The sequence below is a fragment of the Copidosoma floridanum genome, unplaced genomic scaffold, assembly GCF_036245765.1.
Source record: "Copidosoma floridanum isolate Cflo_tuat_1 unplaced genomic scaffold, Cflo_Japanese_pri ptg000024l, whole genome shotgun sequence".
In the NCBI taxonomy this organism is placed as follows: Eukaryota; Metazoa; Arthropoda; class Insecta; order Hymenoptera; family Encyrtidae; genus Copidosoma; species Copidosoma floridanum.
In genome coordinates, this window is record NW_028321901.1 from 4,821,438 (window position 1) to 4,848,107 (window position 26,670).

The window sequence follows — 26,670 nt, forward strand, 5'->3', positions numbered from 1 at the left end:
CCTTATTCTGTTGACATTTGGCAAATGGAAAGAAATTAATTTGCTACTACTACCTCTCATAAATATCACAATATTTCGTTGCTTTCATAGCTGTCAGGAGTAACAAAATTGTTGCAAAAACTACCTATTCTAGCAAAAATAAAATTCGTGTCTATTGATAAATCTTTCAAAAAAGTGATACATTCTGGTGACAAAAGCAAAATTAGAAATGGTAGAATGCTGAATTCTCTATTGACAGGTTGATACAAATAATCCTGTTTAGTTTTGAACACATCTGGTTCATTATTAATATAATATTCACTTATCTTAGGTTCAACTGATTTTTTTATTTCCATTAAAATTTTTTAAAATATCATTTCTGTTTTAAGAGATGTACGTAAATATATTTCGTCCTTGCAGAGGTAGAATAGGATTCACAGTTTTATTAATGTTGATACACATCATCATCCACACAGAATCTGATTCTAATTTCAACAAACCTTTTTCATCATAAATCTGGTGTCTTTTTACTTCATCAAATTTACATTCATGCGAAACAGACGGTTTAAGGCCTTTTCTTTATCTGCTTTTAATTTCACGTACTTCAGTTTGACCATGACTGTAATAATAATGTAGATTAAAAAATTAATGTAACATGAACTATTTTTAAGTTAAAATAAAAACAAGATAACTTAGTGTTCGGTAACAGAGGTCTTTAAGAACTATATATAATGCGACTTTACAGAATGTATCTACATTATAATGAAGATTATAATCTTAAAACTTATTTCAATTTATAATCTTAGTTAATAACTTAATACACTATGACTATGTTGATTTACTACACTAAAACTATAATTAATTCGTTCAGAGAGATAGATATATTAAAGATTTCCAGAGATATTTACAAAAACTCGACGTAGTAACAATATCTGTATAGTACGTAAGTTGTTCGAAGAAAAAGAAAATAAACATTTATAAACTAAAACTGTAGTCATCTGTTTCACTGACAGTTAACACTGAAAAGCTTGAGAGCTTACTTGCTCGAAAGGCTCTTTTTTAAATAGAAATAAAAAATTAATATTACTGAATCAATTGATTTCAAAGGAAATAAAAAAAAAATTTTTATACAGTTAAATTTTAGTCATGAAATATAGTAGATGAGTTGCAAATGCATGTAAGCATGTCTTCATTAAGAACCATTGATCATTACATATGAGTTGATGGATTTTTTTGATTTTTATATTACTTGGAATAATAAACTGTAATGTTAATAAACTATAAGGTTTGTAAGCTTTTGATTAGTTAATACTTTAGTTATAACTAATTATACTTGCATGTGGCAGCAAAATTCACAAAAATAAGCCGTTTGTACATATCTTGACTTCTGCTCTAAACTTTAAGTAGTGACAGCTAGCTGACAGCTTTTCCGATGGTATGACTTTTGTAAGTACACCTGCGATCTACCTTACCACATGCAATACGGGTTATTTTCCATTGTACGGCATACAACATGCATTATCAGGAGTGCCCAAATCAATTATAATTGATCAATTATAATCAATTATGCATAATTAATGTAACGCATGGCTATATATTACTCTGTTTGCCTGGCGCCTTCAATTGCACGCAGTGTGTGTGTGTGCCATGTATGATTAGTGGTAGTGTAGTACACAGAATCTGTAGTGGGGACAGTTAAAAAAAAAAATTATTTATTTGCTTGTAGTAATATTGTGTTTTAGTATTTCCATATATTTTATCTAACTCGGTAAAAACTTTGCAAACGATCTGGATGTTTCATTTTTGAAAAATCTTTTGGAGCTGAGAAAATAAGAGGTTTTGAGATTCTCAACGCAAAAAAAAATTTTCATTTATAGAAAACAAACGCAAAAATTTGACAATTTTTTTAATGAATTTTCCAAACGTTGCTCACAATTCCGGAAATTTCGGCATATTTAGGATTTACTTACAGGCACCTTTTCGCGAAGTTGGCGAGGCCAATGAAGATAGTACATAAAAAAAAAATCAAGCATTCAGAGACTGGCTGGATTTAGTGAATTTGAAAATTTTAGTAGGTAGCAAGCTGAAAGCTGAGTATTATTACAATATAAATTTATTAATTTTCTTTAATTTCTCCTATAACATAAGACAAAAAGGAAGTTTTTTTACAAATTCTGATGCTAGAAAACTTAGTATCATTGTTTAATTTATACTTTTCATGATAATTAGAAGGTGGTTGACGAGTCTCACGTTTCTTTACAGGTTGCGGAATTGGCAGATGTCCAACCACTTTATTTGATTAGTTTAGCTTGTAAAATTGATAATGACCATAAATTTATTTAATTAAATATAAATTAATTACGAAACTCGAACAAAAATTCATAAACGTAGATAATTACAATCATTACTTATTTATTATTTATTTATTTTAGACCTTTGTTCAACTTCCTTAAACTACAGGCTGGGCTTGGCGAACACATATTTTTATTCTTATTTACTAATATTTTATACTATAGTTAATTCCAATTACAAAAACATGAATTTTCTTTAACATTACAAGAATAAAAACAGAGAGGAACGTGTTTTACCCATTAATAAAGTATGAGATCAAAAGCGATTGTAAAAAAATTCTAATACAAAGACAACTACTATAAACGTAGATAATTAACTGTATCGCATTAGATACCTTTACTTTTCAGAGAATCCCTTATGTGTTTTGCATTAGAAATAAATTCAAAAATTTTGTTCAATACGGAATAATTCATTACACTACTTTATGATTAACTGCACTTGATGAATGGCAGTACACTAATTATGATTAACTGCACTTAAAGAATGACAGGACCCTTTTTTATGATTAACTACACTTGATGAGTGGAAGTACACTAATTATGATTAAGTGTACTTAAAGAGTGGCAGGATACTACTTTATGATTAACTGTACTTGATAAGTGGCAATACGATAACTTTTCATTCTATAACTAGTCTAATAACAAAGATAAAAGTTATAATACGCGCCAACCATACATTTTTAACTTTGTAGCTCGCTCTGGTGCTATTTCGACACCTTAACGAGTCCCACAGTACAAAGTCAGCACTGTACCAAGTCATCAAGGTCCCATCGTAAACATAGTAGGCTGAATAGGCACGTACTTTTAAAATCTCTATTATTTTTCTTATACTACATCTATTTTATTTTATACTATCAAGCTATTTTGCTAAGCCATATGTTCGTAAGTCGTTTTAATTATTGTTTGTTACTGTGACTTCCACAAAACACATGTATCAGCATGTTAGATATTATTAATATTTAATAAGAAGTGTGGCCTTTGTTTCTCTAGCAACATATTATTTTGATCCAATTAACCTTTTACTTTTAATGGTGTACTATCAGATCGATCAAATTTTCTATGCACGGATATCATTTTCTATCCTTATGTAATCTCCGGGCTTCACATCAAAGATTTTTAATTTTCTGTCATATCTATTTTAAGCTGTGTTATCTTTTTTATTTTTCTATCTCCTGCTGCAATTTGTATTTGATAAATTCACTTTATTTTATCTCGCTAATATAATGGATAGGTTCCTAATCTTTTATCTTTATATATTTTTGAAGGTAATCTTGTCAATCTACTCAATACAAGCTTATAAGATGTAAAATTCGTTGTGGCTTGAACGCTAAAAGCTGCACGTTTTAATACATCGTCTCAAACGCTTAAGTAAAAGCTGCACATTTCACTAAATCGTCTCAATCATTAGAAGTTTTAGAAGACATTCATATAAAATCCGCTTCATGATTGTAGCATGACTTCTTTTCCATGGATCCATTGGTTTGAAGATAATATGCTGAAGTAGTACAAATTCTTAGTGATTAATATATTAAATAAGACATAAATACTGCATGCCTGTCTAATAAACGAACTTAGGGTGCGCCAAATATCAAAATAAGATTTTGTACCAACGCATCAGTAATAGTGATCGATTTTAAATCAGGTAAAGCAACTAATATAATAAATAAAGTCAAATTACATCGTATTGTTAAGAGGGATCATTCCCATTTACTATTGTTATTAATTTTCTAACAGTCTCTGTTAATACTCTGTCAAAATATATGCATTTATTGGTGTGTCCGTAAGAACTAATAATTTTCTTACCTTTATTTGTTCTATTTTTTCTTTCTTTGAAATTTTATATACTTACAGAAATAATTAAGGATATAATTCTACATTCCTGTCCAATAAATTTCTTGTAAATTTGATTTGTCATGTAGGATCTGAATTATTTCTGTTCTTTCTTCTTATTTTGAGTAGTCTACTTTGCCATAGCAGATGATTGCTTATACAGGTATCTTATCAAATGTTGTTTCTGTTTCGAATCTGGGTTTAAATATGTCTGTAAGGTCTCCCCTTCTTGAAATTTGAAAAGTTTGAAGATTTTTCCTAATTATTGTTTTTATGAGCAATTTGAAAGCTGCCATAAGATTTCTAAGGCTTATTAGTTCAGCAGATGTTCCACTAATTTAGCCTATTTTAGGTTGCTTTGATTTTGAATAGTTGAAGTCAAATGCACCAATCTCTCTTGATAAGTACGAGAAAGAAGTGCAAAGTTTGCATTCTCCACTAATGAAATGAGCTATATTGTCATTTTTATGTAAGACAATGTCTGGTAGTCATTACATTGTTAATCAGCTTTGAAAATTGCTGAAACCTGCTAGCCTTAAAAATTGCTTAATGTTTTTTGCTGTTTTCAGGACAGAGCATCCTTTGACGGCCTGTATCTTTTTAAAGGGAGGTTTGATTTCTTTTTGACTAACAATATATCGAAGAAAAATAACTTTTTTCCACAAAAACTTAATCTTATCTGGCTGAAGTAGAATATTATCCTAATCTATCAAAGAGTAACCTAACGTTTCAATCGTGATCCATCAAATCCTTGGCATAAATGATCATGTCATCTAAAGATACTTAAATTTTGACATTTTATAGTCGTCTTACTGTTGAATCCGTTAATCGTTGGAAAGTAGTTGAAGCATTTTTCAAACCGTCTGGCATATGACAATATTGGCAGTATCTATGTGCTGTAGTAAATGCCTTATTCAATTTATCACACTTAGCTATAGACTATAGAGGAAATTTCTGAAATCTGCTCGCTTAATCAAGTCCTGAAAAATACTCGAATTTGCCTAATTGACACATAATATGAGCTATATCAGGCAACGGATATGCATCACCAATTTTTTTTTTATTAGGATCTTGAAAAAAATAACTACTCTTTGTCTTAGATATACATGACTGTTTAATTTTTTTGATACAATCTAAAGTGGTTAGTTATATGATCAAGATGATAGTACTGTAATTCTATAATTCAATGTTTTTCGCAATATCTTCTACCAAAACTATTCTACATATTAGCGGATGATGATGAATTGGGACTCTATTGTTTGTTGAAACAATAGGTTAATATTTGAATAATAATTAATAAATTTATGTACTATTTCACGTTCTTCAACATTTAAGTGGCATGTGTGGGTGTTCATTATTTAAGTTTATTTCTTGGTTTAAAATAATCACGAGACATCTACATTACTAGTCATATCCTTATTCTTCACATTAACCATTACACTAGCCATTTTTGTTTTGTATTAGTCCTTCTCCTAAATAAACATAATCGTTATTTAAATTTATACGTAATAGGTAACCCTTAGATAAAGTTATGTGAGTTATATCAGTGCTCTCCAATAAATTAAAAAGTAAGGTGATCGGTAATACGTGGGGGGCAAGGCTCAAGAAATAACAATAATATCTGGAATATTTGTATTTCTTATTTTAATACAGTAACGTTTCGCTAACAATTTGTGTCAACCTCATCAGGCTAAAAGAGATTTTCATATAGTTACATACGCACAACAAAACAATATAAAATACAATTTACAATACACCACAGTTACCTTAGGTACGCGAGAGTTTGTAAGTGTTACGACTCACTTATCACTGGTTAAATAATAGACTAAGTTGCTTGATAAGGCTTCGCAGCGCTCATATAGCTGGCGTGATAAAGGTAAACAGCCAAGGGCGTTACCCTTACTCGGGACATTTAAGCTTTTGTAATAACAGAAGGTATGATTTATTAAAGTATAGTATGTCTTTCTTCTTATTGATGTTATTACTGTTTGACTTTAAATAGAGCGTTTTAAAAATAATTCGTTTACTAACATTAGCTTCATTGTCAAGTTTTTTTTAACATTATTCCAATCAAACTTATAGTTGTATGTAATTTGATGTGCATAAACGACAGAGTGACGCTTTTTGCTTTTTCTGTTTTCATTTACGTATATTACAGTAACTCTCTTTGACTCACTGACATAAGAAGTTGGATAGTTTTTACAGTAGAATTTGTAAACAACGTTGGTCTCTTCAAGATTATTCGTTTTGTCTTTTTTCAAACGAATGACGCCATTGAGCTTATTATGTAAAACAGTGTGAGATGCGTAATTACAAGACAAACAAAATGAGCCCTAGTAGATTTAAATTAGATTTGTCGTTTTTCCGCAAATTGCCAAAAAGTGCCAATTTTGCCCTGGGTTTTGCAGTACGTACTAGCATTCTAATTGAAATTTTGACTCTAAATTTAAATAGAATATAATTTTATCATTCTCAACAATCCTACGAAATTTCAAGACAATTGGATACAAACTTTTTGCAAACCATCAAATAAACTAAAAAAAGGTCGTTCTGGAAAACTGCTCTAAAGAAATGGTTAGATCACATAGAGCCATTTTTCAAAATGTTGTCTCTTCATAAAATGTTAATCTTTATGGTTAAATTTTTGTACCCCTAAAATGAAAAAATTTATTTATTTATTTATTTATTCAGAAAAATTTATAGGTAAAGTCTTTTTTCTAGGCCATTCAGATACTTTACCTTAATTGCCTATTTTACAAGAAACGAAATTTATAAAAAAATTAATTTTCTATTCATTCACAGTCTTGGATATTTAGAAAATTCAGGTTTAACAACAATTTACAGGTTGGATTTTGAAATTATTAGGTTCTTAGTCCTTTTTCTAAATTTCCTGTCCTAATACATAAGCAATAAAAAAAACTAGTGCTCCAATTTTTTTGTTTTCATGACATAAGGTTTTGTCGATGAAAAAAGCAAAAAAAAAAATTAAACTTTTCCACATGTTGAGGTTCGCAAGTTATCTGAAAAATAGAAATATCAAAAATGCTAAAGGGTGAGGTCTTTTCTCTCGGAAATTTGGATACTCAACCTTTACTGCTTATTAGATGAAAACCAGAATGCCAAAAAAATTAATTTTTTATCCTTTAACAGTTTTCAATGCTTAGAAATTTAACGTTTAACAGTAATTTTAAGGTTAGGTTGTTGTATAATTTGAATCGTAGTATATTTCTCTGATTTCCTTAATGATTACAAAGAAAATAAAAAGAATGAGTGCCCTATCTTTCTTTGTTTTATTAATAAGTAAAAAAAAACTACTTCTACATATATTTACATTTCCAAGGTATCAATTAATTTTTATTCTTTTGCAGTCTTAGATATTTTAAAATTGAAGGTTTAACAATAACTTGCAGATAAAACTTTTATATTATTTGGTTCTTAGTATTTTTTATGTTTCATTTTATTATAAAAAAAAATACTCCATTCTTTTTTGTTTTTCAGATATGAGATTTCGTCGATAAGTAACTCAAAAAAAATCTACTTTTATTCATGTTGACGTTCACGAGGTATCTGAAAAATAATGAGTTCAGAAAGTTTTGTACATTTGGTTTCTTTTTAAGGCTGTTCAGATACTATATAACTATTATTTATGAAGTAAAGAAGTAAAAAATTAGATGTTAAAAACAATTAATTTTTTATCCCTTACCAGTTTTGGATGCTTAGAAATTTGAGGTGAAACAAAAATTTTTAGCTTAGGTTGTTATGTTATTTTGTTCTTAGTATTTTTCTTTAAATTTTTTGTTAATTATAAGGGATTTAAGAAAAATAAGTGCTCTATCTTTTTTTGGTTTTTAAGATATAAGGTTTTGTTGATAAGTAAATCAGAAAAGTCTACTCCTACATATGTTGACGTTCACAAAGTATTTGACAAATGAGAATTTTAGAGAAATTTGTAGGTTAGATCTTTTCTGTAGGCCATTTAGGTACTCTACCTTTATTGTCCATTAAATAAAAAACGGAATGTGAAAAAAAATTTTTTTTATCCTTTAACAGTTTCAGACACCTCAAAAATTGAAGTTTAACAACATCTTGCAGGTTCATTTTGTATTATTTGGTTCGTATTTAAAAAAAAAATTCATAATTAAAAAAAAATTACTCCATTTTTTTTGTTTTTGAGGTATGAGTTTTTATCGATAAGTAACTCAAAAAAATCTCTTTCCACATACGTTCACGTTAACAAAGTATCTTTAAAATAATTATTTCAGAAAATTTTGTAGGTTGGATCTTCTCTTAATGACATTCAGATACTTCACAGTTATTGTCTATTAAGTAAGAAATAAAATGTCAAAAAAAATTACTTTTTAATCCTTTATTGGTTTTGGAAATTTATAAAATCAAGGTTTCAAAAGATTTGTAGGTTAAATTTTCATGTTATTTAATTTTTAGTATTTTTACTCAAATTCCATTTTAATACAAAAAAAACGATAGAAATAAGTGCACCTTTTTTTTGAGATATAAGGCTTGGGAATAAGTATATCGAATAAATTCCACATGTACATATTTTGACGTCACAAAGTATCTAAAAACTAACAATTTCAGAAAAATTTGTTGGGTTCCATCTTTTTTCTGGGCCAGTTAGATCCTCTATTTTTATAGCCTAAGGAGTGAGAAACGAAATATCTGAAAAATAAAGATTTTAAAAAAATTTATAGGTAAAGTATTTTTCTGGGCCATTCAGATACTCTTCCATTATTGTCTATTGAATACAAAAAATAAAGTAAAAAGAAATTAATTTTGTATTCCTTAACAGTTTTGAATATTAAGAAAATTGAGACTTAACAACAATTTGCAGTTTAAGTTTTTATATTATTTGGTTCTTAGTATTTTTTCTCAGTGCCCTATTCAATTACAAAGAAAATAAAAAGTATAAGTGCTTTACTTTTTTTGTTTTTAAGGTATTAGGTTTAGTTGGTAAGGAAATAAAAAAAGTCTACTTCTACATACGCTGCCGTTCGCAAGGTTTTTTAAAAATAAATATTTTATGAAAAATCGTAGGTTACGTCTTCCTTTTGACCTTTTAGATACTCTAACTTTGTTGTCTTCAAAAAGAAATGAAATGTCAAAGAAAATAATTTTATATCTTTCAACAGTTTTAGACATTTGAAAAATTAAAGTGGAACAATAAGTTGTAAGTTAGGTTCTTATATTATTTGGTTTATTGTATTTTTCTTATTTTCTTTCTTATTACAATGAAAATTTAAAAAAAGTGTTCTAAGTTTTTTTGTTATGAGATATAAGATGTAGTCGATAAGTAAATTTAAAAAATATACTTTTAGATATGTTGCTCTTAGCAAAGTATCCGAAAAATAAAGATTGTAGAAAAGTTTGTAGGTTATATCTTGTTCTGAACTATTAAGATACTCTACCTATACTGCCTATTGAATAAAAAACGAAGTGTAAAATAAAATTAATTTCTTAATTTTCAAGAGTTTTGGATATTTAGAAAATTGAAGTTTAACAACAACTCGCAGGTTAGGTTTTTATATTATTAGGTTCTTAGTATTTTTTTTAAATTTTCATTCTCATTACAAAGAAAATAAGAAATAGTGTGTGCTGTATCTTTTTTTTTTTCCTTAAGATATTAGATTTTACGTAAAAAAAAGTTAAATTTGGTGCTGTTGGCTTGGTCACAGATTTGGGCCATGCCTTTTTTTTCGCAGTGCTTTCGACGCGTATTTGAGCGAGCTGCTTTTAACTAACGCTGTAGCAAAATATTCGATATCTCCTGGTCTTAACATTGAAAATTGACAATTTTTTTTAAATTAGTGTAGCTCCTGATAATATTAAGATTTCATGTATCAATAACATTTTATTCTTTGCATTTTATTAACCAAAGTATAAAAGTTAGATTGAAAAGTCAAAAACACATGAATAACAGTAAAACTACCTGAAATGTTTATCGTCCGTGCAAAATTGGTATACCATATACTGGTAGCAATGTTGATAAAATATCTAATATATTAAAATCTCTCATAATTTACACATATCCTCTTATACATTGTAAGCTTAATGACGTCATTTGTTTGAGAAAAGACAAAACGGACAGTCTCAAAGAGACCAGTGTTGTTTTCAAATTCTACTGTAAATACTGTCTAGCATCTCATTTCGGTGAGACAAAGTGAGCAACTAAAATATACAAAAAGAAACACAGGAAGAGAAAAAACCTAACTCTTTCGTTTTTACACATAAAATTGCATACAACTATGAGTTTGATTGCAATAATGTGAAAATACTTGACGAAAAAGCTAACGACAATAAACGAATTATTTCTGGAATGCTCTATATAAATTGAGACAGTAATAACATCAACAAGAAGGAAGACTTGTTGTACTTACTTGTTTTTTTATTTCGACCCTTGAAATATTCCGGTTTTCGTAGAATGACCCATACATATTTCCTCTATATTCAAAGTTCTCCCTTCTGCGGTGTGTTATATGTGTTGCAATTGATTTTTTTACATAAAATACTTTTTATTTAACAAAAATTTATTCTATAAACTTAGTTATTCAAACATAATGTCGGAGCTTTTTGTAGCAAGATATATATATGCCATAGCTTTGAACAGCAATACTTTATTTTGCCATGCAAGTTCAGTTATCTGCTTCATTTAATGATGCGAAATAAAAATTTCTTTCACATTATTACGCATCGATTTTTATTATTATATTTCAAAAGGGGTATCATTATAAGGTCCCTACGATCAGCAAACTCAGCATAGATGCAACTAGCAACTAGTGCTGTAGCTAAGAGAAAAATGGCGTCACCGACACACTACGGCTATAAGTAACGACGGTGTACGGTAATGTAGACCTACTTATGTGACAACATATCCGTCACATTGACGTCAGGAGATCATGAATACTACATTTGTGTCAATGTGACGCAATTTTTCTCTTAGCTACAGCATGCCATCTATGCTGAGTTTGCGGACCGTATGGACCTCATACCTTCATGAGGGTTAAAAAATTATTTTTTTGCTCAACTTTTCGCCCACAACTTTGCTCGTTTTTTATATTGCTTGTCAAATGAACATGTATATTATTTATTTTTAATTTGGTAGCATATAAAAAAGAGAAGTTTTGAAAAGCATTTTCGACATTCGAGATATCCTGAGAAATTGTAATAATATGCTTACAAAAAAAATGAATTTGAATTTTGTTTCCCAGTGATCGCCCTCACTTCAGTAATTTGACTAGTGTGTGTCATTACTTTTATTTAAAGAATTTAAAAAACTAATAAACATAAAATTTGGCTAAATGCTTCCAATACTGTTTTTATAATAATATTAATAATACACTATTGTTTTATAATAGACGAAAATTTTGATTTGTATAATCTATAGTGAAAAATTTTAAAGTAATGGTTGATTATTGTTCCCATTTTTTTGTACTCACCCATTCTATGTAATTAAAACACTTTTATAAAAATAATATTTTTTAACGTTATTTCCTAAACAAAAGTTCAAGTCATGTTTACTTTTATTATAAGTGTTGTAAACAAATGGTAATTATTGTTATTATTGTAAAAAGAAAAAAACAGTATTTCAAGTTGATGCAGTATAGCATTTTAAAATTATTTGTTGATAAAAATGCCTTAGGCACCGAATATACCAATAACATGGACAAGATATAACACCGGCACTGTGAAAGATCCTGAAGTAGACAGAGAAAAGTACTGCAGTGATTTTTTTCGTAAACAACGGATATGTTGGGACACTGTCAATTATCACTGGAAAACTACGATAAAAATTATCTTGAGAAAAGGGAGAAAATATAGTGAATGACAGAAAAATTAGGTACCGTCCAAACATTACGCCAGTTTAACAGTGAAAATTACTGTAGTTTTCTTCTCCATGTAGCTCTAAGATTGTAAGGTGGTTGTTGCATGGATCTCACATTTGATTGATTTACATACTAATCAAATATAATAGTGAGTTTCGCAGTAAAATTTTTATGCGCTTGGGTACGTTGTGTTGGTAGTATAGAAACTATTACGTTTTAACACAACCAGCAGGCAGTTATTAGATAGTTTATTATGGGAAAAGTAAAGTGTTTGAGCGCTAAAATTTCAGATAGTAAAAAATTTTTTTTATTGATTTACGTAAAAAGTTATTTAAATAATGTATAGCTTCATTTTATTTCTGCTCGTGGAAAATGCCGGTAAATTTGGTACGTAGCGCTCATTTGGTGTCGTGTTTTTTGGAAATTGGAATAAAACTTACTCTTTTTTTTTTTTAATTATGATAATATGTTACTATTATAAATGATTCTGGCTCCCTACATTTTCTTATTGTAGCTATTACATCCTGATAGTTCTTCTGTATATATCTTGGACTTTCAAAATATTTAGATGGCAGCATGAACTGATTTCCTACTTCTTTCTTTCTTGTGGAATTTTTTGAAAATATTTGATGCTCTATTAGTGATAGCATCTATCAAACCTTGATGAAATTCAGTTTTGAAAGTTTTCTAATCATATCTACAATGATAAAAACGTATGTATTAAATTACGATACAAGAATTTGTAAAAAGCTGTTGAGTCAATCTTTCCCCATATCATAGTAGACTAAGTTTTTCGCAATCTGATCTGTAAGGTGGTCTGTATCTATAATATTTTAACATAGTAAGTTTTCCATTTTTCGTTAAGTAATTTTAAATATAACCAGTACTCTAGTTAAAATCTTGTAGAGGAACCATTAATGGACTTACCATCCGATTAATAAAATAAGAGAGTTTACTTAGAGTGTTTCCTTTGGTTATACACAAAACTCAAAATGTTCCGTAAGTCACGAGTTTAAAACTATAATTGCAACACGTTTTGCTGTTAACACTTTATTTTATGAATATTTTTATGACCATTTCTTCGTAAAACAGTTAGCAGTCATGGGACTGCCTAAAGAAGTGAAAGAGGAGTGAGAAAAAATTCATTTAAGGACTTAGACAATTAACCTCCGATTATCATTTTTTAATAAATTTGTTTGCAGTTCTCAACATGCAAATTATAAATAATCTAATTGATTTTCTAGCAGGAACCCTAAATACTTACGTAAAAGAAACTGTTATTTCGATTTTTTTTACAAGTAATTGAGTTTTCTGAGAAGGCTATTAAATAATTTGTAGAATAATTGTTAATCACTACTAATAAATATATTTAAGGAAGAAAGTAGGGTAAATTAACTCGCAATTAAATATTGAATTATACCTTTGTAAGTTGAAATAATTTTAGTATAACGTAAGATATTATAAAGCATAATTTAATTAATAACGAAGAGTAACGACGTAAAGACAGTTAATTGCAAATGTGTATGTGAGTGCGCACATTTACGGTAATACAGCTTGTGACTCACAAGTCACGTATATGCACCACAAATCGCCGCGCACGTGTGCAACTGAACGCAGTTGAACTTTCATAGGTAATTGATACTATTGGATATACACTATACCTACACTTATATAGTAATACTGTAGTAACATGAACTGTATACAGTTTATAGTATACACTTTGACACATGGCAAAAAGCTATATACCAATATAGTACGTAGTTGCACATAGTTAAAAGTTACCTCAGTAGCCTGGTACCGGAGTAAATGACTCGATAGTTACGTTTGTACACTATTAACCCATACATATGCGGTGTGATTCGAAATTCAAATGCGCACTATGCGCAGTGGCTGCCGTTAGACAAGGAGAGAGTACTTAGGCCATATGCATACCCATACTACCATACCCCGCCGCACTCCGCAACGCCACCAAGCTACTCTTTCCTTCTCTACCGTCGGTCAATACAGAGCAGGCTCATCCTCTTTTCCCTCCCCCTCGCTTAAACTTCATTCTCTCGTGCTCACACACGACTCTCTGCAAATCGTTCAACGCGCCTAAAAAAGTTTTCACATCAAAAATCATTTTATAATTCGGTAGTGTTGACGACGAATGTAATTTAGTGTTCAATGCTAATGGTTGAACTTTTTGGCAATTTGATTTTTTTCTATAATCTTCTATATTAATCTACTTTATTTATTTTCTAATGTGGCTACCTTGGATTTTGGGAGGTTTGTGTAAAATGCCTTTTACACAAAAGCAATTATATGACATAAGTATCTCCCTATATTATATAGTTGTATTGACGAAAGTGAGCCTCACCCCCCCCCACTCCCTCCCGCTCACCCTTAGCTTCTCCTCGATTTACGTAGTTATTTGCTTGTTTTAACGTCATTTTTAATCAAATTGTATTTGAGTGAGCTCCTCCCCGCTCCCCCTCTCCCCCTCAGCTCCCCCTTGCTCCCCCTCCCCCAAAGAATAATTATTTATAGAATTTTTTACCATCATAAATGTTAAAAAATATCCGTAATTTAGTACCCAAGTCATACCTCGTTTTAAGGGTTTTTTAAGTCACTGATCATAGGTCTCCTTCTGTCTTTTCACTCCACCTTACTCACTATATGTCTCTGAAGTACCATTATTTGCTTAACTTAAATGAAATTTTACATTTCAAATCTCTTTCTGGTCCATGTTTACTTTACCCAAACAAAAAATTCTTGATTACCTGAGGACTTTATTAACAAAAAGACAGAATTAAGGAGGAGGTATAATTAAATAGATAAACACAATTAAGCTTTTTAAACAAAAATTCATTCTGTTAGCCTAATGTTGTGACATTTCATGTGTCTTTTAACCCATCTGTTCTTTTAAAACCCTTTCCACATTTTTCACATATTTGTTTTTCATGGTTCTTATAAATTAACATACGTCTGTTTAAATGTGACGATCTTCAAAGTTACATATTTTGAATTACTGAAAAATTTCTTGCTAAACAATATCTTTAGTTTTTGATTTATTCTCGGATCTAATTTGAATAAAAATTTTTTTTAATTCTTACATCTTGATAAAGCAACGTTTAATTGTCCGTAAGAGAATAAAGGTTTTTTAATACACAATCCTCAGGAATCAAAACTCTGTTTTTCTGATTTGTTGATAAACATAGAACATGCTAATACAAAAAGAAACTGTTTCCTGTAGAAAACAAAAGGTAATGATGATCAGGTGCCAGTATTCAATGTTATTCTAGGAATATAAACTTTGCTTTTTTTTTTCTCCCGTTATTATTTCTGCTTCTATATTATACTTCAATAATTTTGTTATTTTTAATCTTGTGCCTCTACAGTGACCGTTTGATATACTTAAAGTTTTTATTAACACTACTATAGCATTTATTTTTTATTTTAATTCGTGTGGTTGAAGACCTTCTCTGATACTATTTAAAAGTTCTATTAAAAAATTAATGTTTGTGTTATCATATGTTTTATCAACTCCTTTGTAAGTCACGTATTCTGCTGTTGTGAACTAATTATCAGCCTGCATTGATAAATACACTATTAATGTCGTTATTTTGTCTACCCAATCTGTTAGTGGGGGGTCGGCGTACGGAGCACGCAGGGGGGCGTGATCCCCTCTAGTGTATATATTTTTACTTGTGGGGCTCTTTCCTCTGCATGCTCCGTGGGCCAACTTTTTATATAAGCTAATTTATAACAATTTCAGTCTATTTCATTAGTTTAAAATAAATTGTGATCAAAAAAATTATATTCAAAAATTTTTTTAAACTATATAAGTAAGGAAATACTCATTTATTGTATTATTCACAGTATTTTTATTAGCATTTTATGTGCAGGAAGTTATTGAAATAAATACATTAATAACTTTATTGTCATAGCTTTATTTTTACTCCTTTCTAAACCAAATTTTCAATTTGCAAAGAATTTTTTCACTATCATTATTAATTAATAACATTTACATTTTTAATATGTTATTTTTATAAAATTACTGATGTGATATACAATTTTTTATTAAATTTCTTAATACACGCATTTCAGTAAAATTTATTTAAATTTCTTATAAAAATAATCAAAAATATCTTGCTAAATCATACTTTTAATTTTCCAACAGTTTAATGACATGAGTTGTATACAAATGTTTTGAGGTTTTTTACAGCTACAGAGGGCATGAGGGGAATTTAATTGAATCGAACGAAATACGAATAATGTATTTAGCAGGTTTTCTATTAGGAAAACGTAAAGTTTAAGTGAAGGGAGTCCAGGACGTTTTTTATAATATTTTCAGTAGTTATCAAAACTGTTTAAGGAATAACTTTATTTTAACATCAAACAATGAGTACGCTTATTTCTTAAGTAATAAAGTATTCGATCAGATATCTGAAACAACCAGTATTTATTATAGCATGAGGTTTTTCACTTCTGACGTCATCATGCAAAACGGCGAGGGCTGGGGGACATAGTTTGAATTCACACAATAAGTTTTATCGCGACTGTAAAATTTATTGAGATATTCCAGTTACTCGATTTAATTACAAAAACTTCTCCTTTTCGCGAGCTATCGAATGGATATCAGATATACGGCATTTTTCTTAAAACATAAGTGAAATCGATAAATAAAGTTGTTACGGGCAAAAAGTAAAGCCCTAAAACATTTTTACTGCATGACATAACACCACGTTAATAGCCTAAAACTCAGCTCAACTGAAAAGTGTGGATTGTTTGGTTAAAGTGGGGGTTACACCTATACCTATATATACAGTCTCAACTAACGTCAATCGCATCGGCTGCTTACTGAGACTGTATATATGGGTATAGGAGTAACCCCTACTCTAACCAAACAATCCACACTCCTTAGTTGAGCTGAGTTTAGACTATTTACGTGATGTTATCTCATGTAGTAATAATTTTTAATTAATAATCAAATATCAATTGTTGCTATATTGCTAAACAGGTGCGATCAAATGCTTGTAAAGGGCTTAAAAAAAATGTTTTCCGGCATTACTTTTTTCCCGCGACAACTTTCTATCTCGATTTTACTTATTTATGAAGAAAAAATGCCTTATATCTGATACTCATTCGATAGCTCGCGAAAAGGAGAAATTTTTGTAATCAAATCAGGTAACTGGAATAGCTCAATAAATTTTACAGTCACGATTAAACTTATTGTGTAAATTCAAACTTTGTCCCCCCGCCCTCGCCATTATGTATGATTACATCAGAAGTGAGAATACCTTATCGATAGTGCTACTTATGAAGGAGTAGATGAACTTGATAAAAGTATTTTTTTAAACTTTTCTGCAGAAATTTGAAATAGTATTAGAGTAGTTATCTCATTGCATGAGCAAAATTCAAAAGTAGGTGCAGTTGTAACATTCATGAGGAATTTCAAAATAACTGATGGCTTACATAATGAAATACGATTAAGAATAAGCAAGTTATTTAAATATAGCATAGAATAAGAAATGATAACTAAAAAAAAATAAGGCATACATTTCATTCTTAGAGTAACTTTGTGTCTAGGAAACACGTCTTCTCTACCATTTATTTTATGCAAAAAACAATTTTCATTAGATCTGACATTTTCTATAAAAGTAAATAAATTACAGATTAAAAGTAACAATAAGGTTGGTTTATTTAAAAAAAAAACCATTGTTTTCTAATGGTTAGTTGTATGTAGCTTTGTCTTGAGAAAATGATTCGAATAACATATGAATTTAAATGGATTTAAAAATAGTTAGAAAAATTGAGAATTTTCTCGAGGAAGAAAAATCTATAATACAATTCACATACAATATTATTTTTAAATTAATACATTTGTAAAACATTATAATAGTGAAATATTTATGGCAGCTCCGCATTACTATAGTTGTATAACTGCGTTTTGTTAACCCATAAATCAGTTAAATTTTATTTAAAAAATTAAAAAGTTAAGAAATTTCGCACCATCGATCTATGTTATAGTACAAAAGCAAGGTTCCACAAATTCAAGAGCTTGTTCCGTCATAGCAGTACCTCTTAAAGGATGTGGAAACTTGCTTCACAAAACAAAATGTATCAGTAAATTTTCATGTGTTTAAACATTAATGACTTTTTTACAACAAGATACATAGAAAAGTGTGTAAAGAAGATGATCAGAAAGCAAAATGAATTTGGTGGAAAACAATTGTAGCAGTGGCGGGAGTCAGGAGGAGCCGGAGAAAGCATTAGAGAGCGTGGAAAAATGGGAGGCGTGGGGAAATCTGACCCCAAAAAATATTGAGTAAAAAATGACGTCCAAACTGGCAAACAACTACATAATTTTTGGGTGGGCTGTGGAAAACCTGTGGGGAAACATTAGGAAAATGTGGGCATGTAAAGGGGTGGTGAAAACTTCGGGCAAAAAACTAATAACGGAAAATAATACAACTAGCAAATGTACACATACACACATATCTATTCTTTCACAGCAACCTACACAACCCCCCCTACAGCCACGCACATCACCCCTAGAGACCCCTACTAACACCCACCAACCTCTCAAAAAGCAAGATAAAATTCCATCATTTTCTCCCTTATTTTAAAACGTTACGATTTTTGTCCAAACCCCCAACTGCCTCCAACCTCTATTGAACAGCCTGACGGAAACCCTACCAATATTCTCAAACTACGGTATGTAAACATACGTGTGCGCCTCATATATGCACGTATACACGTATGTGTGGATATTTATGTACATATGTATGTAAACATTTCATTTTTAGTCTATTTCCGTAACTATTTTTAAGAGTACAAGCAATTTTACCATCGCTAAATTAAATAAGATTAATTTCATTTAATTTTTTTTTTAATTTTAGAAATAAGAGAAGCTAAGTAAATATAATTTTATAATCACTATATTCCAATTTTCTCCCAAACCCCACCCCTCCTACAGCTCTGCACACCATTTTTAGAGAAACTGACGGACGGACTACACATATATGTTTAAAATACACATATACATAAATGAAATGTAAACACATACATAGATGTATATATACGTATATTTATTGACATATCGTACACAAATACATACATTCATACATAAATGTATTTTGATGTTAATAAAGTCACTTTGAGGCTTGACCATCTGTTGAGTAAAACTGGAGGCTTGGTCACCACACGACGTTGTCATTTCGTTTTTTCAACTTTTCATTGAATTTTTTTCTATAGAACTAAACAATAAGCCGTTGAAAAATTTTGTAAGCACTTTACTGATAAAATAACCTATGACAAAAAAAATCGAAATTCATGTAGCCAATTCTGTTAAAACTGCATTTGTAGCATACTTTCTATAAGCGTACGTGTTAAAATGACAAAATTTAGAAATCTTGAAAACGAAACTGGTAACCGACTTGAAATTGGACCCAACGTTTGCAACAATATTATAAATGTCTAGTTCAAACTTCAAAAAAAATTTCATAGCAGGGAACTTCTGTATGGAACTATCTGTATGGAACGTCCTTAAAATTAGAATAAAAAAAAACATGACTAATACCTTAAACTCTCTACATGAAGTAACATTCGCATTATGGGTTCTTTAACGTAAAATAAATTATGTTTCGGCTTTTGCCTGGGTTTTCTTTAATATTCTGGAAAGTTTTAATTATATAAAAAAATTTTGGAAACAAAAGTTGTTAAGAAGATAATTTTGCATAAGATGAAGTATTTTGAAAAATCCAAAAATTTATTTTTATTGTTAAAATAAGCGAAAAAGGCCAAAAAATCGAAGAATTAAAAATGCGATAAAATACGTGTTAAATGAATTGAAACTTTGCTTACAATAAAATATGCAATAAATATAAGTGTGGTCAACATTGCATGTCAAGTGTAATAGCAAAATTATTAAATCGCGATCTATTGCAAAATTATTAATTTAAAATTTGAATTCCTCGTACAATTGGCAAACCACAATAAATCAATATGTTTATTTTTGGAATCGGTAGGTACTTGTCATGTCTTGGATCTTTAAGAAACTAAGATCTTACAATAAATAAGCAAAGAAATGACCTAACATAAGTCAAGTTTTTATTATTATAGTAAGATTTTAGTTACAAAAATTTTTAGAAAAACTTTTACTTCTCTAACACATTGATTATACAACAATTATTTTTGTTAAGTGATCATCACTTCTGCAAACAACTATGAATAATGTTAACACAAAAAGTTATTCTTGTATTATAAGATCAATAAGAAGAAATCGATCTCACGAGTTGAAATAAGTATACTGCCAAATATTATGTACGGTGAATCGAACCTTGTACAGTAACTTTATAACATGCTTATGGCATAACTTGCTAGGTTCTATTATTTAATCTTCTAGTGAACTTATACTTTGATTTTTTACACGTGCAGAAATTGCAACCGATATCTTTGACGTTAACATTTCAGCAGACAACCACCAGCACCGCTGATAGCGTAGAATATTTCTTACTCATTTAGATACTTCCCATAAATATTCTATAAAATTATGATTTCAACTTCTTAATGTTGTTTACATTTGCCTTCTATTTGAGGTGTCAATATTGTTTTCATAATCCCACATACATACCCTTCCAAATTTAAATAACTGATTCAAATGTGCAACTATTGAAAAGTATTTTTTTAAGATCTACGAGTCTTACGTTAACTTTGTAATCTGAAATGTAAATAAAAAAATCGAGTAAGTTAGAAAGGGGGAAACGATAAATTTACAATTTTTCGGCATTTTTGCGATTTAGAGCCCAAATTTAATATTATAACTGAATATGCTAAACACAAAAAAGGTTTATTTCGACGAGACCTTCAACTATCATGTTTAATTTGTTATGTCAAGTGCAAAACAAAAAAGTTGGATAGACGAAAACGACTTTTTATTCATTTTACAAGCACTTTTCGGCTCATAGAACGTGTGCGTTACATCCTAGGTAAGAATGTTTTACACAAAAAAGTTGTATTTCAATAAGATCTACAACTTTTACGTTCAATATCTAATTTAAAGTACAAAACAATAACTTAGATAGGGAAAAACTACGTTTTTGCGATTTTTGAGCACTTTTTGGCCCACGGAACATTTGGGTTACATCCTGGACGAAAATTTTGAATAAGATAAAGGTGTATTTTAAATATATCTACAACTTTGTCTTTTACAATAAACCTAGAAAATATCACGTTAGAAAGTTATAGTCAAAAAACTATTTTTTTTTCACTGAAAGTACCATCTTAAAACGACTGCCATTTTTTTTCTAGAAGAGGAAACGTTGCGGATTTTAAACCATTACGTAAGACATGAGAGACGAAGATATTTGTCAAATTTTAGCCTAATCCGACAAAAAATGCATGAGTTAATCAAAAAAATTGTTTACGCCCATACAAACTTCTATACACCCCTAACGCTAAGGTCCACGATCGCAATTTTTTTGTACCAAAACTTTTTTTACACAAAAATAATTAGTTTTAAGGGTACTTGCACTTTTTGCTCTGGCAAAAATATAAGGCACTCCTGAATATCAGTCGTGCCTAAAAACAAAATTAAAGAGAATTTGATTACGAATCGAATGCAAAAAGAATTTTTGCAAACGGATGTTATTTAAATAAATGGGAGCATTTTTTGGTCAACATGCATACACATGACTCTCACACTCATCTAAGCCTAGGTACCTCAATCACATAACCAGTAGGAAATTGGTGGCAGATTTAAATATTGAAATTAATGAAGTAAGTAAAGAGAGCAAACGTGTACGAGCATGCCAAGTGTAGCATTAGGCATATTCCTATTGTCGTGTCGTAGTGTGTTACTATGTGCGGTGTCCTCGTATACAATGTATACATGCACGTATTTATGTGAGTGTAACTTGTTCCCAGAATTATGGATGCAACAATGAAAGTGTGCACGTATGATGAGTGTATGTGTGTGTACTTTTTACTTTTTACTGTGCAAGTGTGTACATGTTTGCTTGCGTACACGTATATAGAAAATTGTAGTTAATATTAATACTATATACACTAGTAAATATTATTATTTCAACAAAGTACATAAACAAATAGTTTTTGCATGTAAGGCAGATCGATGCAGATATCCAGTGTTGATTAAACGGGTATTTATAAAATGGTATAACCTTTATAACGAATATTTCTACTTTCCCAAGGTGACTTACCGTTGGAGAGGAAATACCGTGATCATTCACCCTCATACGTCTCTACTCAATCATTCGCGCTCTCGACTCTCCCTTCACTGGATCTATCTGAAAAGGGGATTTGCGTCTAGGTCAAATGAACAACATAAAATATCTTAACAGCTACAATTCTAGTTTTTATTCTTAAACCCTAAAAAAGGAGACTCGCAATCATTTGTGGAGGGAAAGGTTTATTTAAATAAGTACACTCAATCATTCTTTTTCTTGAATTTATTCCTTTTTATTTTAATAAGGAAATTATGTCTTCAATCGCTAGATTCTTTACTTATATTTATTTTAATAACTATCGCAATTTTTAAACTACCAACCGAAAAGTTTATATTTTATTTCAAGTAGTAGTAGTGATAGTATTCATTTAATGGCAGGGGGTGCGCATGTACTCTGCTACGCTACAATGCAGGTTTTATTTCAAGGCTGTGAATTATTTCAAGATAAGTTGAATTTCGCGCTTGAATCCAAACTGGATTATATTTTTAACTTTGAATTTTTCCAAAATATATTTTGAAAGATTTTTAAATTTTCCCGCAAAAATTCTCTTTCGCGTTGGAGGTTTCACCGAGAGTAGTACAGTCTTGGAGTGCTAGTCCTGGGCTCTATGCCTATCCTAAAAGAGTCACGTAGGGTTAGGTCGTTCTTGGGGCCTTGGATACCTAGAGCAACGCTCTAGTAATTCAAGTATTTCACCCAAGAAGCGCCGTCACTATCCCTAGTCTCTCAACTACGTGGTCACTCTCTCTCTCGGCTCGTGCTCGTCGCGGTTAGTACCGGTGCACGGGAGAGTTCTAGGTTTGGGTAGACAGCGGATCTCCGCGTCCCAGGTTCGCTGGAAAAAGACCCTTTTCCTTGTGCGTCCGCGCCTTTTATAGCCGACTTTGAGATGATTCGCCGCCGCAATCTACGTTATCTTTCGCCGCACAATCCATTCTCCGTATTCACTGATGATTCCTGCGCATATCTAATCTAGCTTCCTGCACGCAGTCAACAGCACGGATTATATCCTTTGCGCCGATTCTTTGAATTGTTTATTTGATAGATTTCGTGTACATTATTAAATGTCAAAAAAAATATATAATAAGTAAAAGAATATAAATATAAATGAGAGGCGTATATTATAAATTTCTCGGTGATATAACTGCCCCCTTGCAACTTAACTTGATAATTGCGTATGAGCTAAATCATTTGGCAACAATTTTAGCCATTCTGTGAGCACAGTATTGAATAGATAGTTTTTAAAACAAGGTACGTGGTTTTAATACTTCTTCTGACCATGAGTCTGTGAGCATTTGACTGCATACAAAATACTGTTCCTATGTGACCATGACTGTTAACATTCGATTATTAGATTGTTAGATAGTATTCATTTTTGCCTACCAGAATAATATTTATTGACAAAGAAAGGAATCATATTTATTGGACCTTCATTTTTATCTCCCAATAGATCAGCAACCTTGTTAGATAAATTATTATGACAATTTCTATGTCGATCGATAAATTGTTGGTTAAATTTTTACTATTTAGTCAAGCACTTTCAATAACTTTTGTTAATCCTGTATCCAAACAAGAACCACTTTTAGAGCACTAATACCACAGTAATTCAAAAAGTATTTTATTTTATCGCGTTACTTAAAAACTGTGTTGATAATGAATGAAATTTGAAACCAATTCTTTCAAAAGTTTTGGGTTCTCTCCAAGAAGTGGATAATGGATCTAACTAGTAGCACAGCACATTTTAGGAGCTTTATCCTCCTATTTTTTTATCAAACAAAAGTAGCAAACAAGATCCATAGAACCAGTTTTAATATAAATCTATGCAACTAATCTGGCTTGTATTCAAAAGTAGCTTCAATCATTGGAATACACAGTCTATTATTTATAGTGCTTATACTTTGGTTATGAAGTCGTCGTGAATGATCGAGTAATGATTCACGATGTGTTTTAAAGAAAAACAGGGCAAGTTACTTTAGAAGATACTTTCTTCTAGCATGTCTACTAGCAGCTGCCGTTCTTATTTTAGAATTTTAAGTTTTGCAATCATCTAAACTTTTATTAAGTCATCTAGATGCCAAATTAACATACGCAGAAAAAATTAATAAAATGTGAGTATAATGAAAAGATAATATTATACTTCGTGTAAGCTGATATGTAATTATGTTCTTACAACAAATTCAATTTTTTAAAAACCATTCTTACCACTTCAAAGCAAAAACCAAAGTTTAGTTAACGATAGTAAAAAATGAAACAAATCTTAAATGAAAAAAAAGTATAATTTAGTTTGGATAGAAAAATAGTCAAGAGTACTGAAACTTTGAGAAATCAGAGAAATCAGTTAGAAAAAAAAAAAATTTAGATTTAAAAATTGAAGAAAAGTTTTCGTTCAATTATCAAAGAAAACGTATTCTACAGATTTTAGTTACAAGTGTTGAAAAAATAAATAACTCAAAAAATCAGTTTAAATGTATGGAGAGCTGCAGAACATTGAAAACGTAAAAAAATTGCCAAAACATATAGTAATTGGCAAATTTGTATTGTTCATGACAACGTTTAAGAAAAATTCAAAAATTTTTTTAAAGAATTTTAGAACACATTGAGCAAATGTTAATGAACGTGTAAGTGTTGATAAACGTTGCATTGGCGTTCCATAATGACTGTAACTTCATAAAATTAATAGCAAAAGCGGCTTATTCAGCAGATTAATAAGCTTTTCATTAGAAATTTATTGTGTAATCACATATTATTAACAATAACGACTTCTTATTTTGTCCCCAAAATTTTACTTAAACAAAATACTGGAGGGTCACGTGCAACTATGGATGCAACCTTATTTTATAAAAAATTTTTTGAATCATTTTCATTTTAAAGATAAATAAAATAATAAAAATATCTTTTTTTTATCAACATTAAACCTAAAATTTTATACTCTAATCCATACTCTACTTTTAGTTTCTAAAACAATTTGAAATTCATTCTGTATAACTATTATTTTTAGATTTCCGCATCAAGAAAAAGACATATACACTTGGCCGTGGAATACAAAGGATTTTTCAAATACAAGCTTACATTGCATTACCAAAAATCTGATATTATGATCTACTTATCCCCAGACCAAAATAAATGGTTATAAAGATGAATTTTCCGTATTTAAGGTAATTTTAGAAACAAATTCTATTTTTAAATCTTTCTTATTTCGTTATCATCTCTGTTTCGTTAAATTTTACACTTAAATTTCTTATAAACATTACTATAAACTAATTTATTTGGTTGAGTTGATGACATAGTGACCTATTATAAATATTATTTAATATCTTAAAATATAAAATTAATGTTATTGTTATCTATCGCAAGTAATCAATAGAAACCAATAAAATTTTTTGAATTCCTATTAGATTTAAATGAGTCCAATAAACAGATTTATTGGTTTTTATATTAAACCTACACTCGTTAATATTATCATGCGTTTTAATACGGCAATATCTATAAACAAATGTCGGAAAAAAGAAAAAAAATGTTTTTGTAATATCCCATAAAAAGAATCCACGATTTTATGAGATGATTCTAATAAACTTTACATCAATACAACGTATACACTTTTAACCGGCAATGCAAATCCAAAACATGTACTACCTTATTGTGTCTGACCAGAATTTATTTTAGTTGTGTTAGATAAGATTAACCGAACACTATTCTATAACATTTATGTATAAAACAACACATTGACGAGCAAATGAGTCATATTACACACGACTACGATTTTATACAATATACCGACTGCAAAAGCCGACCATGATACTATAAGCTGTTCGTTTTATTAGATTGCGTTTGGCAATGTAAGTAACACAAAATGAAGTTTTATTGCGAAAAACTATACATATATTACTTATTCGTTGATATCCGGAAGTTATAATACGATGTGTACATTACAAGCGGATACTGTTTCTATCATTTCAAATGGGGATTATATCCCTTTATACGTGGCGGTTTTTTCCGTGTATACTTGATTATGATTGTTTATTCTGGTGCTACTTAAAATCTTGAATTACTACAGTTTCATATATTAAGCTAAACAAAATTATTTCACTTTTTAGTAATAACAAGTCAAATATAACTAATATTGTTCTGACTGACGGTAATATTAAATTTACCTTACAAGATTTCCCAAAAAAAGCTGGGAAATTTTATTGGCATCTAATTTGCTTAAAAAGAGCGTAATTTATAGTTAACAACAAATTCTACAAAGACCCGAGATGTTACCGAAACAACTCCAAACCTCAGTATCGGCCACTATATTATTCCATTATTTGAGTTTATAACACCATCCTCACTTGTAAATTATAAAAATTTTTTTTTGTTAATCTTATCTCACAGAATTAAAATTAATTGTGGTCAGATATAATAGGGTAGTAGAAGTTTTAAATTTGCATTGCCTATTGCAAA

The 26,670-nt window shown here is 29.9% G+C and overlaps 1 protein-coding gene across 1 annotated transcript in view; it reads left to right on the forward strand.

Moving 5' to 3' along the window:
- Positions 1-26,670, forward strand: part of LOC106645338 (uncharacterized) — a 208,915-nt gene that overhangs the window by 38,222 nt on the left and 144,023 nt on the right. Inside the window, exon 2 of the mRNA XM_089595029.1 lies at positions 25,226-25,382. The gene's annotated coding sequence lies outside the window, so the exon portion shown is untranslated. The remainder of the gene's footprint in view (positions 1-25,225; positions 25,383-26,670) is intronic.